Source organism: Anser cygnoides, chromosome 1 (assembly GCF_040182565.1).
Source record: "Anser cygnoides isolate HZ-2024a breed goose chromosome 1, Taihu_goose_T2T_genome, whole genome shotgun sequence".
NCBI classification, from domain to species: Eukaryota; Metazoa; Chordata; class Aves; order Anseriformes; family Anatidae; genus Anser; species Anser cygnoides.
The window spans coordinates 118,373,048-118,389,036 of record NC_089873.1 but is presented as its reverse complement, the minus strand read 5'-3'; the positions used below and the strand labels follow the sequence as shown (position 1 = coordinate 118,389,036).

At 45.7% G+C, this 15,989-nt stretch overlaps 1 protein-coding gene and 1 long non-coding RNA gene across 4 annotated transcripts in view; one reads left to right on the top strand and one right to left on the bottom strand.

Annotated features, from left to right (window-relative positions):
* The window catches only part of AGPAT3 (1-acylglycerol-3-phosphate O-acyltransferase 3), a 91,551-nt gene extending 82,871 nt beyond the window's left edge, over nucleotides 1-8,680 (bottom strand). For 2 of the 3 annotated variants that reach the window (XM_048065826.2, XM_048065828.2), the window contains exon 1: nucleotides 8,462-8,679. The gene's annotated coding sequence lies outside the window, so the exon portion shown is untranslated. Of the gene's footprint in view, nucleotides 1-8,461 lie in introns of all 3 variants that reach the window. The other variant, XM_066979694.1, reaches the window with a different exon arrangement.
* A 105-nt stretch (nucleotides 8,681-8,785) lies between these two features.
* LOC106036062 (uncharacterized) overlaps nucleotides 8,786-15,989 on the top strand; it is a 37,335-nt gene continuing 30,131 nt past the window's right edge. The window contains exons 1-2 of the long non-coding RNA XR_010825742.1: nucleotides 8,786-9,416; nucleotides 9,824-9,889. This is a non-coding gene — a long non-coding RNA (uncharacterized lncRNA). The remainder of the gene's footprint in view (nucleotides 9,417-9,823; nucleotides 9,890-15,989) is intronic.

Sequence of the window (15,989 nt, the reverse complement as noted above, 5' to 3'; positions counted from 1 at the left end):
TACACAGACTAAAATGAAACTCTTCAGCCAGTAAAGCTTAATTCCTTAAAATCACATAATCATTAATGTTGGAAGAGACCTCCAAGATCACCTGGTCCAACCATCCCCCTACCACCAATGTCACCCACTAAACCATGTCCCTAAGCACCACGTCCAGCCTTTCCTTGAACACCCCCAGGGACGGTGACTCCACCACCTCCCTGGGCAACCCGTCCCAAGTGCCTGACTGCTTTTCTGAGAAGAAATGTCTCAGTTTCTAACCTAAACCTCCCCTGACGCAACTTGAGGCTATTCCCTCTAGTCCTATCACTACTTATCTGGGAGAAGAGGCCAATTCCCAGCTCCCCACACCTTCCTTTCAGGTAGTTAGTTGCTGGCAAAAGTTTATAGATTAAAGAAAAAGAAAACTATCATCAAGAGGGTTTCTCTACATGCACAGGAAAGCTTGCTTGTTAACTGTACACATCTAATAGCATAAGCATACATATATGTTTAGCTGACATCTTCATTCTAAGACTATGCTTCAAAGCCTCTCTCATGAATAAAGTTACAGTGCTCAGCTCACAGCCATCGCCTCAGCTGCAAGAAGCAAGTTGAAGAAATGCCATTTTGATCAAAGTTTTAATTTCAAATGCAAGGCTGAATGCGCTTTCTTGGGCTGAGCACGATCCAGGTAGAAAACAGGCATATCTACACCAGGTCATAGCCAAGATCCACCCAGACTCAATACATCCCTTGCAGAGGCCAGCACATAATAGCCGGGGAAGAGCAGAGGACCATGGCAAGCATACAATTTGATTTGTGGCTGGTCCCACATGGAGCCAGGAGCTGGACCCAATGATCCTCACGGGTCCCTTCCAACTCAGAATATTCTGTGATCCTATACTGTGACCCCGCTGCTGCACAGCCTCCCAGCATCCAGCGATCCATAGGGCAGGAGGAGTGCTCCTGCCTTTGGAGCTCAGCTTAAGACATACTGCTGTATGGCTTTAAGGAAAGGCATGCGAACTCAGTACTTTCTGGGTGTGCAGAAGGAGGGAGCTCATCGATTGTTTTCTGGTCAGGTATTTGGGTAGGAAGGCTTGCAAGGAGTCCAGCAGCATTTGGTGGTGATAGGTCTTGAACCATCATCAAAGACAGACATTGGGGAAAATGCAACTGGAAAGTTAAGCTAGCCAGCTCAGTTTCCACCATCAAAAACAACTGAACCTGAGGAGACAAAAATCAAACTACATTACTTAGGGTACATTACATTTCAGCTTACGCAATCTCAAGTCTTAAGAAAGCTCGTAAAAACGTTCTTGTCACAGTGCTAGCTGTAAACGAAACATCTATTTTCAAAGAGCTGCCCTCTCCACAGAGGGACGCCACACACAAATTCAACAAGAAAAACATTTACAAGTTTCAAAAGAGTTAGTTATGAACAGAGACTACTGAAGACATGGGACTCTGTTCCTTCAAGAAAAGCTTGCCAGTGGGTGGCCAGGAAAGCTAAGGACAAGTAAAATAGTAATAAAAAAAATAATTAAAAAAAATACCAAAAACCACCTTGATTCCATGATTCCAGTGATAAACAAACAGAAAAAGAACACTAGCAGGATCTGGAATCTGGTCCAAATTCTAACTGCTGCTTAAAATTTTAGCCAGAAGTATTTTACAGACAAGGTGAATTTTAAAAATCTCTGAAACATTGACCAGATCGTCACGCTCCCTAGGAAAGGAGGGACTCCAGCTCTGACCTGTGAGCATCCCCAGGAAGCTGTTGGAGGAACCAGAGCTGTCACCCTCTGCTGTGAAAACCAGAAGGAAATAAAACGCTGTTCAGCAGGCCTGCACGCTTTTGCTTACAGCACCTTAACTGAACTGAAGAAATGAAAACCTCTCTTCTCCTTTGGATTCATCCCTCTTCTAACTCCAATTTAACGTTTAGACTGGCTATACAGTCAATAAACCAAGGGCCATGGGCACCAGAGTGTTGAGTGAGGAGTAGCTCTGCTCAGACACCCTGGTAGGGAGCCCAGGACTGCAGGAAGGTGCCTGGAGCAAGGGAGCCCTTGGAAGAGCCCCCCATGCATGCAAGGCATGGGATCAATCAATCACAGCTGCAACTGGGAGACAAAAAGACTTGCATTAGGTATTAAAGATGCACAGGTCAACCATATAGCCACGCGTCTCTGGTCAGCAGGGAGAAGGAACGACATTACCACTGCAACCTGTGTAACACTACCAGTCAAGCTAATGGGTTTAAAAATCCACCTTTATCTAATAAACTGATTCTGGCTGTGTTATTTAACGGTGTGTCACCCATTATCAAAATTTGGGTCCATAAGCAGTCCAGCCTACAACACTACCAGGAACCTGAAACCTGACCCAGCAGGAGAAGACTGAAAACTGCTAACACTAAACCATCATACGAATTACGTTACGAGGAAAGGCAGAACATTTTTGAATCAGCACATAACACATACATTTCAACTATCGTGTTCCCCTGAAAAGACCAAATCTGCATTTGCAGTACCGACAACTTTGAATCTCTAGGGGAAAAAAAAAAAAAGGCGTTCTTTGTACAGAGTCAAGCTTAGGCAAATCTTGCAACAGTAATTACAGATACTGCCTCCCCAAGCCATCTGCTGTGGCATTTACAACTCCTGGAAGGGTTACATGGTGCAGCAATGGTGGAGGAGAAGAGAGAGAGACATCTCAGCAACCAAAGCCAGGCTGCAAAGAAAGGCTGAGATGCTGGCGTGACCTGGAACAGCACGGATACAGCACCCGGAACGGGAAGTTCTGGTCCAGCTGACCCAGACCTCTTTCACCTTACCGATACCCCCGGGGTTCACATAGCGAAGGAAACAGCAGCATCTGCAGCTTTTTCAGATCAGAGGGACTGGAGAGCCCAGCCTCGAGGCAGCAGGTAACCCTGCGCAAGGCCAGCCTGGCAGGAGCCCAGCAGGAAGAGCTCTACCAGGACCTCATCCCACGGATGAACAAACTTGCACTAAGTCGATTCGAGCAACGCTGCTTTTCCAGGCAGACAAACTGTAACTTCTACAGATGCCAGCACAGCCAACAGCTCTGCACGCCTCTCCTCCAAGAAGCGATGCTGGCCGGAAAACCATAGAAGACATGAAATTCCTCTCCCACGTGAGGACACGCAGGGACCATCCTGAGGTACGCACCTGCATGCTGACGACGACCACACCTGCGAGAAGTTCTCATCAGCACTACTGCAGCAGGGGAAAAAGCAGAAAGATGCGACTGAGCCACCCCTTGCTAACGGGGCTGCAAGTTTCAGCAGCAGCAGGCCAGGCCTCGGGCACTGTGAAAAACCCCACTGCCACCATACAGATGGAGACAATGCCGATTAATTGTTTTGCCATCCATTAAAAAATTACCACAATGCCCACTTCACAGGGCTGTCACAAGGATTATTTAACATTTCTGAAGAGCTCTGAGGAAGAAATAGTGCCTATTGTTTTGAGTCCCATAGAATTTGGAAAGATTTCACATGAATTTTGCACGACCACGCATCTGCGACAGATGCAGTACCAACAGATTTTTTTTTTTTTTGCCACCACAGAAAAGCCTCACAGAAGCTCATTTACTCTGGGCAATATTTCAGTGAGAAATGCATTTTGTTTTGCTCACTAATACATCCTAAATAGATATCAACTTTGACTATTTAATTAATAGATTCAGGTGCTGGTTCTAGTCTTTCTTAATTAAAAGGGAAACATTACATTTTTGACAAAGAACTCAGTTTAGGCTGTCAGGACTCCTACCAAACACACTATAATTACCTAAGTAATGCTAACGCACATGAACAATAACAGAAAGAAAAAAAACAGAATACTAAAAATTGTGCTGAAATCCCATTTCCTTTACAGCAAACGAGAGCGCCTGTCAGCATGGAGAAGAGGTGCTACACACGGAGAGGGGCCAGGGGCGTACTACTTAAACCTGACCACTGCAGAGCTCTAAACACCAAGGCAGAAACATTCTGAAGGTTTTAAACAGCTCTTCCACAGATACAAATACAGAGGAGGAGTTGGATTGAAAGTGTTTGAACATACACTCTGATCCACCTCTTCCTTTGTAATGTTCTTTTCTTTAAACTGTTGCACTCCAAACGTACAGGGAATCTACGTGCCCCTTCATTCTCATGAACCACTAGGAGCTCAACACCTCCTTCAAGGACAAGCATTTTTTCAAGCAGTCTCAAACAACAGCGGTAGTCACAATTAGACAACAGGACCGCACCAAGGCTGGCCATGAGAACTACTGTTTCCACTACAAAAAGTTTCAAAGGATCCGTGGGACACAGACCACATCTTTTGTTTGGAAAGCAAACAACGCGTTATTGATACCACTGCAAGACAAATAATAGTACTAGGACTAGTCAGTACACTGGCTTTCATTCCCCATCCAAGATGCAGCAGAAAGTTTATTCCCTTCTGCTACTACTTCATCTTAGCTCCCTACCAAGGAATTGGCACCTACAGGTACACAAAAAAAGTCAGCATTGCACTAGTAGGTCTCACAAAGCCCAAGTCCCAGGTTCCCTGGTTCCCAGGGCAATCAGTAACCCAAAATTATGCTCTCCCTCTACAAAATGCACATTAGAAGTTGCATGCCTGAGAACAGCAAAGAGGAAATAAGAGACAAAAAAGCAACACAAGCACCAGTAGCACACAGCAAGGAGACGTAACAAGTCCAAGCTTTCCCCCAGGTTTATTTCAGGTAGAGGTCAACAACTTCAGGGAAAGGTCAGGGTGCCAGAACTGCAACAACTTCTTCATAAAACAGAGGAATGAAACAGAAAAGTGAGAACAATACACTCTTTTGTCCAGCAGCCTGATGGGCTGTATCCTCACATGGCTTGAGCTATACGTAGCATTGATACGGCTTTCCTTCCCTCTTCTCCAGAAGGTACCATAACCTTCACCCAGCACTGCCTTGGTAACGCACCAGAATATCCCAGCCTGGCTGGTCGCTGCCCTCTCCTATTGAAAAAGTTCAGTTTGACAGACCTGGGGTGGAAAAAGAGTCACCCTGGCTCTCAGTTCCTTTTTACAATACAGAAACCTCACCTGGGCACAGATGAACCCAAACCTCCTGCCTCCCGTCTACTAAACCACACAGTCTCGCTGTCTACCTCCTGTAGGCTTAGATAGCGACAGATAAAGACACAGCAGAACAAGGTGCTGTGGTGAAGGACTGGGTCCGAAAGCAGTGCTCACAGATTGGTCTTCACAAACGAGACGTACGTTTCTTTCATTTTTGCTATGACTTGTCCGTAGCAGCTGTAAGCGCCCGGCTTCTCACCACTGTCACGTCTCGCACACTCCTGAACACATCCAAACTCAAAGGCACAAGAACCTTTTACTGGTAAATCGTAAGTATGCGCTGATTTCAGGAGCATCAGAACTACGTAAACCAAGGGTTTGTTTCCTTCTGAGCCATTTTCAATTTGGACTTCTGCAATTAACACCCCAAAACAGGAAGCAGAGATTATTGCTTCATTTGCTGGTGCCCCAAAGCACCTCAGAGATCATCTGGATCTCACCTGTTGGTGCCTGTGTCCTGCCTCTAATCGGTCCCCATCTCGGGTGCTGACTCACATCTAGAATCCCCACAGAGCACCTATCGGACGGCAAAGTGATTTTAACGCAACACTTTTAAGAATGTCTTCATCACATACACTGCAGAGGCCTGGGAATTTCTGTTTCTTCTGCTCATAGTTAAGCAAGAAAATTGGATAACACCTTCTAACGCCTTCACATCCCCTCCCTTTTAGTTTTACTTCAAAAGATGATATCGATTGCTTATTAAGAACTAACCACAAGCCAAAGTTTCCTGACGTTAGCCTGAAATGCAAGTGTAGACAGAGAATCCTTACCAGGGGCTCGGCACCAGAAGGTAGCGGAACAGTCCAGGATGCAATAAGATTTATGGTTCCATTCACGTTTTGTCATTTCTAGTAATATTCAAGGTACCAATCACCTCTTCTTTGTTCAAGCACTGACTATAAGCAGACTATCGCACAGCCACCAATAATCAGCATTAACACTCAAAAAGCACTGAAAGAACAAGGCATTATTAGCCATTGCAGATGCCAATTACATTTGTCAGGACCTTGGCCATTGCTAACAAGATTTATGTTCTCATAAGCCAAAGGAGCAAGACTGAATGCAACCCCTGTTGGGGTTTTTGTATTTCTATAAAGCATAAAAGTAGCCCACAGTAATTTATAGCTATCATAGATTTAGTATAGGTGAACTCATTTCAGTTACCAGCAATACTTTATTCACACCAATTCCCCATAAAAAGTAAGCCTCAAATCCAATCATTCCGTAATAGTTTCTCAAGTATGCAAAACATCATTTAGGATTTGAAAACAATGCATCTTTCTACAAACAGAAGCAGAAAGAAATTAAAAAAAAAAAAAAAAACACAAACTTAAGCTAGCACAGGACTATGCAATAGTTTCATTTCGTAAGAAGATTAATACCAGGCAGAAAGCATTCCTGCTCCTGCTGGAAAAAGGACGCACACTTGGCGCTAGCAGAGCTCCACGTAACTGTAAACAGAATTTTGTCCTATTTGTTTATACACCTCTTTGGGGGTGAAAGAATTAAACAGGGAAAAGTAAATAGCACCCTTACTTCTGCTCAACACCACGTCCGCTGCAGCCAGGTCTGCTTTCAGCACTTGTCAGGTACAACTCAGGCACTCTCGAGCAAGGCCGTGCCTGAGCTATGCGCGAGGCGCTGCTAAACCACAGAACAAAGTTCTGGTGAGTGGTGCTGCCGCTTCAGTCGTGCGCAGCGCAGACCGTCTGGTCAGGCGTTCTCCCAGTGCTTGTTGAATTCAAGCTATATTTGGAGACCCACTGTTCTCTACCCTGCTTCCTCCAATTAAGCGTGGGCAGGGGGCGGAGAGGTGAAGGTGGAAGTTAAAGACAGAAAGGGATAATAAAAGTTCCTTAGAGTACTTAAGATTGTCTTTAAATAAAGTTGAACAAAGGTACTGAATTTAATGCACCTAACTTTAGTACTGAAGGTTCAGTAACAAACAGTTAAGGGGAAGGACTAGAGCACAAAAAGGGAACCAAAACCCAAGGTTCTTGTGGAAGTGACAAGAAAGACCAGGACATTCATGTTTAAAAGCCAAGGGCCTGGAATTGTTCACACTGCAAGGAGCTTTGTACCAGCCCAGCACTCGCAGCAGCAAAGCGAGTTCACCGCAGGCTACAGCTCCGTTATACTCCATCACCTCGTATCCAGCTGCGGTCTTAAAACAAATGACTGTATGGGTGCTACTGCTGATAGAACCAAACTTAAGAACACATAAAATACACATACCTATCTGTGATTATGTTGAACTTCACCCAGTGACCTGTAGTTCAAACAAAGAGCCTCAAGTGCAGAGGGGAAGAGGTAGCAGTGCTTGAGTTGAGCACCAGGAACACCGCCAGGACGAGTGGAGCGCTTGCCACTTTACCTCCAAACACGCTCGTACCTATCAGCAATTCTCCCAGGGCAAACTCATGATCTTGGACCCTTGCCTCTTCCCCTCAGCGCAGGAGAGGGGGGGGGAAAGGCCGTTAAGTTTATATTGGACTTGGAATCAATGAGTTTGATAACGTGAGGCACAGGTTGAGCTAATGAGATTATTATTGCTTTGAAGAAAGAGCCCCAAGATCACTGCAAACTCTGCCCCGTGCTTGCTGCGCAGCCGCTCGCCGCCGGACCGAGGGCGGGAGAGGAAGGCTCACAGAGGAGGGCACACCAGAGATGAACACAGGGTGAGGTGTCAAGCAGGTAGCGCTCTGCCTCAGCACTTAAGTTGCCTTTAAACACAGGGCATTAAAAGCTACAGGGGGATAACCAACGTGCTTATCGCTTCGGATGCCCGCACGTCAGGTTAGCGGCTGATTAAACCCATCAGCATCACCAGGGCAGCACCCGGGCACAGCAACATCCTACCGGGCTCACCCTCCCCGATCGATAGGGTCTGCTCTTCTCCATCTTGCCCTCGCAAGCGGGTCTCCCCCTGCCCACACCATCGCATTTCCACGGCTGCTCCCTCACTTTTCGCCCACCCTCCGCACTCCCGGGGGGGGAGGGAGGCGGGGGGCAACACCGCAAAGCGGCCACCCCCGCACAAAGGCTGCCCCCCCCCTCCACCTCAGGGTGTCCCCCCACACCCAAGGGTGCCCCCCCCACCCAAGGGTGCCCCCCCACACCCAAGGGTGCCCCCTTTCCCCCCACCCCACCGGACCGAGCCGGGCCCGGCGCGGCTCCCGCTGTCTCCGCCGCAGCAGCAGCGGCGCTGGGGCCTGGCGGGGGGGGGGGGGGGGGGGGGGGAGCCGCCAGCACCGGCAGCGGGGTGGGGGCGCTGGCACGGCTCAGCCCGGCTCGGCACGGCACGGCACCCCCCTCCCCAGCCCAGCACCGACCTGCGTTCCCCGCCGCCTCCTCGGGAAGAAGCCGGGGCCGCCTGCGGCCGGCTCACTCAGCCTCCGGCTCCAGCCCCCGGGCTCGGCCGCTGGTGCCGGTGCCGGGAGGCGGGGAAGAGCGGGGCCGGGCGGCTGCGGGAGCCTGGTCTCATGGAGCGCCGCAGCCCCAGCTGGCGCCGCCGCTCCCCGCAGCCGCTACTTCCTGTGCGGCGCCCGTTCAGTTCCTCCCGGGCCGCTGGGGGCAGGAGAAGCCGGGCGGAGGAGGAGGAGGAGGAGGAGGAGGAGGAGGAGGAGGAGGAGGAAGGTCGGGGGCGGGGGCGGCCGCCAGGGGGAGCGCCCCCGCCCCGGGAGCCCCGAGGGGAGAGCGGGGTCGGGGCCGGTAGGGCCCGGCGGGGCGGGCTCGGCGCCGTGAGGGGCCGGTGAGGGGCACGCCGCCGGCAGGTGACGGCCCGGCTCCGGCTGCGAACTGAGGGGAAAAAGGGAGGAATTGGGGGTGGTCACCGCGCACCGAAAAATGGAAGATTTAAGAAGATGTAACGCTCTAGAGCGACAATGTCTTTGTGTCCCGGTCCCACCACAGCACGGTAGACTAAAAGGAGTGCAGGTTGGGACGTCTCTTCATAAGAAAAAGAAAATCTCACAAAGGAGCATTTTTGTTCAGACCCTCGCCCACTCTCATCAGGATGCAGCAGTACGGGGCCATGACAGCTCCCTCGGTCCTGGACCAAAAAACAGAGCTCCATGAGCCCCCCCACAAGTAGCCCCGAGCAGGGAGCTCTTCCTCCCCTCTTCCTCCCCTCTTCCTCCCCTCTTCCTCCTCCCTCCCGGTGCAGTGGAAGTCACGAACCTGCCCTAAAGCCTTTGCAGCTGGGACACCGGTTTGAAATACCAGTACCTGAGGTTATCCTCCCAAAGCCTTCCTGATGCCTCTATTAAACTGGTTTTGCTTTTCAAGGTAATGACGGCTTGCAACTCTCAGAGCCTTTTAAATGAAATTGTGAGCGTTCATTACCTCTGAAATCAGTTCGTTTGGTTCCAGAATGGGGATTTTGAGGAGGCTAGCATGAGGCAGTAATGCTGAAAAACAGTGGTCATAATGCACTCCAGATCATCAGAATAAAACATGCTATCCTCAGCAGGCATGGGAGATCTTGGGGGGGGGGGGGGGGGGGAAAAAAAGCATTTTTATCGTTTGCTTAGGTTCTGAATGTTCCCCTCTTTCACCTGCAGTCTATGACATTCAGAACGTAGTAACAGGATCTACTTTAGAAAAGTACACGCAAGTGATATCTAAATATTCATGTCCTGTGTTTACTCGAGGTGCCATTAAATCCTTTAATTGCTGTGCTTTTACTATCGCAGGACTCGCTACCGGTTTCCAGTTGAGTGTGGATTCTAGTACGAGGCAGAGATTTTGCCCTAGGTCAGGTGCGTACGTAGCTTTCTCTTCTCTCCCTCTTTTGATATCTCCTCCCCCAGCTCAGCCTCTTGCTGGCAGTTCTGACCAGCCTTATCTAGTGCTGCTCAGCCCATGCCGGCTTGTCCAATCACAAAATCTTCGGCCAGTCTCCTGTCCTGCTGTATTTTTATAGTAGGCTGCCATAAATTAAAGCAGCCTCCGTGACTCCCGAACAACATCGCAGATGATTGCAGTCTCCTGTGTAGCTCGAAACAGAAGCAATCTACCATTCCTCTGAGGGTTCCAGTGCTGAGCCTCCTGTTTGTCTTCGTTGTCTGTGGTAGTAGTACACAGGTGATTGCAGCTTGGCTTTGTGCTACATCTGGTTTTGCACGAGGATGGAGAAAATGGGGGTGTTGCACAGCTTCTGTTTTTCCCTTGCGTGAACTTTTAGTGTACCTCACAAGTTTGTTTCCAGATAACAAAGGCTCATTCAAGGAAATGATCTAAGAGAAGTAGCTTGTGACAGTTTAATTGTAAAAACCTAATTTCTTCAGTCAGAAGACTTTTCAGATTGTATCACTAACAGGAAGACAGTTAAGCTTGCCTGACCCTGTTTCTGCTCCACCCAAATTTTAACTACAGAAAAGTGAAAATACCCTACTTTTATCATACTTTGGCAATACCACTTTGCAGTCCTTATGTGCTTGTAATGTCCTTTGAAGTCTATATGAGCATTGTGTATATAACAATCAAATTATCAGAACTGAGATCTGAATGTGGAGGGGATATTTTAGCCTGAGAGATAGGGAGAGAAAGAAAATAAAATATATTTAAAGTTTGGGAATAGAAATGGTGAATATAGAAACAGCATTAAAATAAAAAATAAAAAATAAAGTAGCATCTGTAAAGTTTGCCAAGAAATTTATTTCCACCTTCCTACGCGACTGCACTCTGACATCTTACTGGCAAGCAGCATCTTCTCTTTCTGAGTTACTGACAGCTCTGTAAATTGCTGACCATTACCATGGAGTGAAACTGAGAGCAAATGTCCTGATGTTCATCTATTATCATCCCCAGGCTTAAAATGAGCTGTTCCACAGAAGCAATGCTCACTGTGTGCATGAAGCAAGATTTCAAATAAAGCAGTACTAGTCTTTTCTATTGAGCAAAAACCACTTAAAACATCAAAGTGGCTGAAACCTATCTAAGAGTATCGGGAAAGCAGCTGTTTCATGTCACCTGAACTGGTCTACAGGGTCTGCTGGAAGGGAAGTGTCTTACAGTGATCTTCAATGGTCTTGTAATTTTTTTCTGAAAATATGAATATAATTACGAGATACAGATTTCCTCTCCATCTGAAGAGACTTTCTCTTCAACATTACTCGGGGTTAGTTCTCTTTGTTTTTGAAATGTATCCCTTTTGTACCCATCACACCCGATATAGCCCCCCAAAAATCTCATTCTGGTTTCTCACGCGGTTAGAAATCGCTGGAGGATGTTTCCGTGTTCGTTTTCAATACTGAGCTGTATCTGAGTCATGTTCAACACCTCGTTCCAAAGACAGCTCCTCATTACTTCCCGTCAACTGCCGCGAAGTGCTGATTAACTTCAGGAGTGAGCAGAAGCCAGGCAACCATTTGTAGTTCTCCACATGCTCACTGCTCGAGCCGTGATGCATCAGCTGCTGAAAGGTCAAGGAGGCTTGAATTGGTTGCTGGATGGGGTCTTCAAAATCCAGGGGCACTCCAGCAAATGCCAGTACACAGCATTGGTCACACAAGTAGAAGCACGACCTAGCAGCAACACCGTTATTTGCTCATGCTGCCACATCCTATCTTAAATTTAAGCCCAATTTCCTAATTAATTGGAGGTCTTAACCAAAAAAAAAAAAAAAAGCCATTCAGATACAACACATTGATGTGCTTGTAATACAAAAGATATAAAGACAGAATTCATCTAAGAGGTTAGTATTTTAAATCCAACCTAACTGAATATCCTCTTAGCTTACCAAATGTTCAACATTGCATTTATAATCATTTCTAGTTTTTTCTACTTTGTTGTGTTCTCACTATTGTCACACTGATGATTTTGACAAATACATACTTTCTAGCAATTGCCTGAAAAATAATTACTGCTAGAGCTGAAATTTCTCAACACACAAAGCATTTTTTTCCTTTGGGAAAGTGTAGTCAGCTTTCATTTGGTCACTTTTGAGTTATACGAGCCTTAAAAGTGCCCTATCACTGGAATTACGATGCTTCCAGTGTGTTAGAAGAAATACAACTAGAAATGAAGAAGTCACAAGCTTAAAACAGATATATCAACCATCTCAGAAGGGACTGCCGACTTTGAGTGTCTAACTGCACATACTTCAAGGGACCTGCTTTTCAAAAGCTGTTGAGTTTGTATAGCTAGCTCCTTTCTAAATGCCTCAGTTGTGATTTTTTTTGTCTTCTCTCAATGCTAGTGTTTTAGGAATGCCAAATCGTTTCAGCCAGTAGTGACATACACAGATTTTCATCTCTGTGTGCATAATTGAAAAAACTTCAGGCAGCTAAGCCAAATTTATGCAGAAAACTTAGGCACCAGCATAAGTCAAGAGGCATGGAAGGTGGCTTAGATTCCCTTCATTCATTTTAGATAAGTGCTTAACCACGATTGTGGTGGGAGATGGTCTTTAAATCATATTAAATCCAAGTGTAATTTAATTTGGATTTTCTCTCCATGTTGTACATTTTCTGAATAAAAACTTAATGAAGCTACATGCTGCCAACAACTGATACATAGATGCATATGCTTTACACATATGTAGCTTTCAAAAGGCTTATGAAGTTTAAATACAAAAAAAGAAAAATTACATTATAATATTTTATCAGGCAGAATTAAGGAAAATCAGATTTGTATCTTTCCCACTGGAAAAGGAATTCTACTTCTTTACAGAAGTCTTCCAATACAAAAATCACATGATGCTGAGAAATAGGTCATGCTGCTAGGCAAATAACAAAACCTTGCACAATACAAATACACAATACACATTTTTTCTGTAACTACAGCTCCCTATACTTTTTCTTCAAATTGCATTCTTTGTCTTTGGATGCCCTGAGGTGAGTTTTAGTCCTGTTCTTCTTACAAGGCATTCTGAGCTGAACCAAACGCTGTTGACTTATATCGAAATTATATATTTTTCCATGTAATCTAAGGGCCGTATCTGGTACTTCTTAAGGAAAAAATACCCATTAACATCAGTGGGAGTTTTTCTCTACATGGAAAGCAGGATCACAGTCATATATGTAATTAGATCTGAGGAAATGTTGGGTAAAAGCTACCTTGGTTTGACTCCTGTCAGCAGTATGTGCCAAGCAAGGCTTGCTCTCCTAGCAAGGCCTGGGTCCCCGTGACAAAAGGGGGAGCCCGGCTGGGTATAAACACCTGTGTTGGGTGGAACAAATCCAACACGTGGTGTGTTGTGAGGCTACAGAAGTCTGGCTCTAGAAAGGACCCTGGAGACCGCATAGTCTGATGCTCCTTTATCTGGTCCAAGGGCTACATAACGCTCCAGAGAAAGCCTTGGCTTATCTCTTAGTTAGGTTTCCTTTTGTGAACCCTGCATATTTTCTTGCTTGCATACAGGGAAAGAGACATGTATGTTTAATGCTGAGTTTTGGTAGCCTGTTCTGTCTGCCACGTGCCAACAAGTTATGAATCATGCCTGGTTCCCAGACCACAGTGTGAGAAAAACTGACCCAGTCCATCCATAGGAAACATCTGGGCAAAGCAGGATGACCTAACAAAAATGAAAACCCTACTTAACATATGGCATCAAGGAGAAAGAGCTGAATTTACTGGTGTTTCTTAATTCTGAATTTTCTGATACTTGCCATAGACATAGAAAATGGAGTTGGCCTTTTTTTTTTTTTTTCTGAGTCTTTAAAGGAATTTTGGGAGCTTATTGAATTGTTTTTCCTTTGCCCATCAAGAATGGTGGATGGGGGCCAAAATGTGAATGCAAATCAGATTCCTCAGCTTCTGTCCTTCATAAGGAGAGCTTTTCTGTCAGCTGCAGCACCTTGCACTCTAGCTCAAACGGCACTAACACACGTTTCCGTTTTGTTGTGTTTTTAATGGCAATCAGCACTGTGGGAAGTGCCCCAGTACTCAGAACTGAATGTTGACAAACCACCATACCTATTTCGTGTGCTGCTCCAGCAAAAACCTACCCACTCGTAGCTCAGCCATTGCTGCTGTTATTGGCCTGAGCTGCTGGCAGGCTGCCCTGTTATGTATAAACATGTAAAACATGACAAGATAAAAGACTGCAGTGTGCCAGATCCCTGATATAGATGACAACTGATTTCCTACGGCTGTGTGGAAGGAGATATGTTCTCTTTTGGTTTGGGAAGCATGGTTTGTGTAGTGCATTGAAGTGCTGTTATGTGGAAGGGAATTTGCTTTCCCCCTATGGTTTTGATGTACTTCAAAATGCTTTTCTTTAGCAATCTGTGGCTTTGCCAGCCTGAAACTCAGTAAACATTCTTTTAAAATGACAAAGATTTAGTGATATTGCTGTATGTATCACAAAAAAAAATCACTTTTCTCTCCCTAAGGTATGAATGAAGCCCAAGATAATTGTCCAGCATTATCTGTTGACATCATATACAACCCCTGATCCATGGACCTGGCTCCTTTCTGGGTTTCTCAGGTGTGGCTTTGGTGATACTAGCAGAGTCAGACTGCTGCTACAACAATATATGCAAGACAAAACCCAGACCCTGTTTGTGCCATCAATAAATGCAGTAGGCTAAGGGTATTATATTAAATTACTCCCCAGATCAAGATGGGGACTAGTATGTAAGGTTGTGGCAACATTTCATTCAGATAGGCTTATCTGTATGGTTTTGTAGTCTTTCTATATATGTTAATCTTTCCGCATGAGTAATTTTCCCAAGACATCACCAAAATGAAAATTGACTATCATAGTATCTGTTTGGTCTGTACATCTGTTACTGATGCTCTGGTTTACAAAATGCTGGTGAATTGTTTGCAGTTTGTTGCACATACCATTTTTTTATAGCAGATTTCAATGTAACTGTCACATTTCTAGAGCTTTGTAGAGAGGAGAAATGAGACGGTGAACATTGTCCCCCCACAAGTGAGCATGGAAGTCATTGATAATTCACACAGCTTTAGAAATCCCGTGGCTGATGTTGATTTGCTTCAAATTCAGGAAACACAACTGCTGAGAAATGCCAGTTCTGCAGTCATGTTACAGCCTGGATTTGCCAGAAATGGAAGTGAGAGTAAGGTACGGCAGATTCGGTATTATCAGAAGTGCTTTAGCATATCTGCAGTTGGGAAGAAATGTTTGGATGCATTTGTGTCAGAAGAAAAAAGCAGCAATTACTGATAGGAAGCCTCTGAGGCAGATCAAAGTAGATCATCATAAGGAGCAGACTGTGCTGTCATGAAAAAAAAAATCTTTGGAAAAAAAAACAGGGATTTGTGAAGTGCTGGGTAAGTGTAATGTACTTCAAGCCCCCTAGTAAGAAAAATGGCTGCAGAGAAAATGGACAACAGGTGCTTCATGAGTTTCAGTTGTGAGACTGGAGCTGCAAAAGCCTGTTAGCATTGGCACAGAGTCTAAGAAAGAGATGGTTTTTTTTTTTTGTATAGCCCTATCTATAAATGAGGAATCATCAAATTATCACATGAAGCTGCATGACAAAGTTCTTTGTCCCAAAAATGAATTCTGCTTTGATCTAACTGAAGACCACAGTGGGGAAACAGAGCTTCCAAAGTCATCGCAGGAGGATACACACAGGCTTAGTATTCTGCTGGATGGTGGGACCAAATCAATCATCACTAAAGGCGCTGAAGCTTCATGACATGCCTTGAATTCCGCAGTGCTGTACTGTGTTGGAGTATCAGAAAGCTGCTGCTTCTTTCTCTTTGTAGCTGTTGTTTGTTTGTTTGTTCTTGCTGGTTTTGTTTTCCAGAAACTGTCCTGGGGCAAGATTCACTGACAATAATAATGCCTCTTCCCTGGGGACTGGCTTTTGGGATGAGACAGCGCTCATTAGGGTTTCTGCAGGCAACACAGAGCTTGGAGCCCCCAGGTTTACAGGCTTT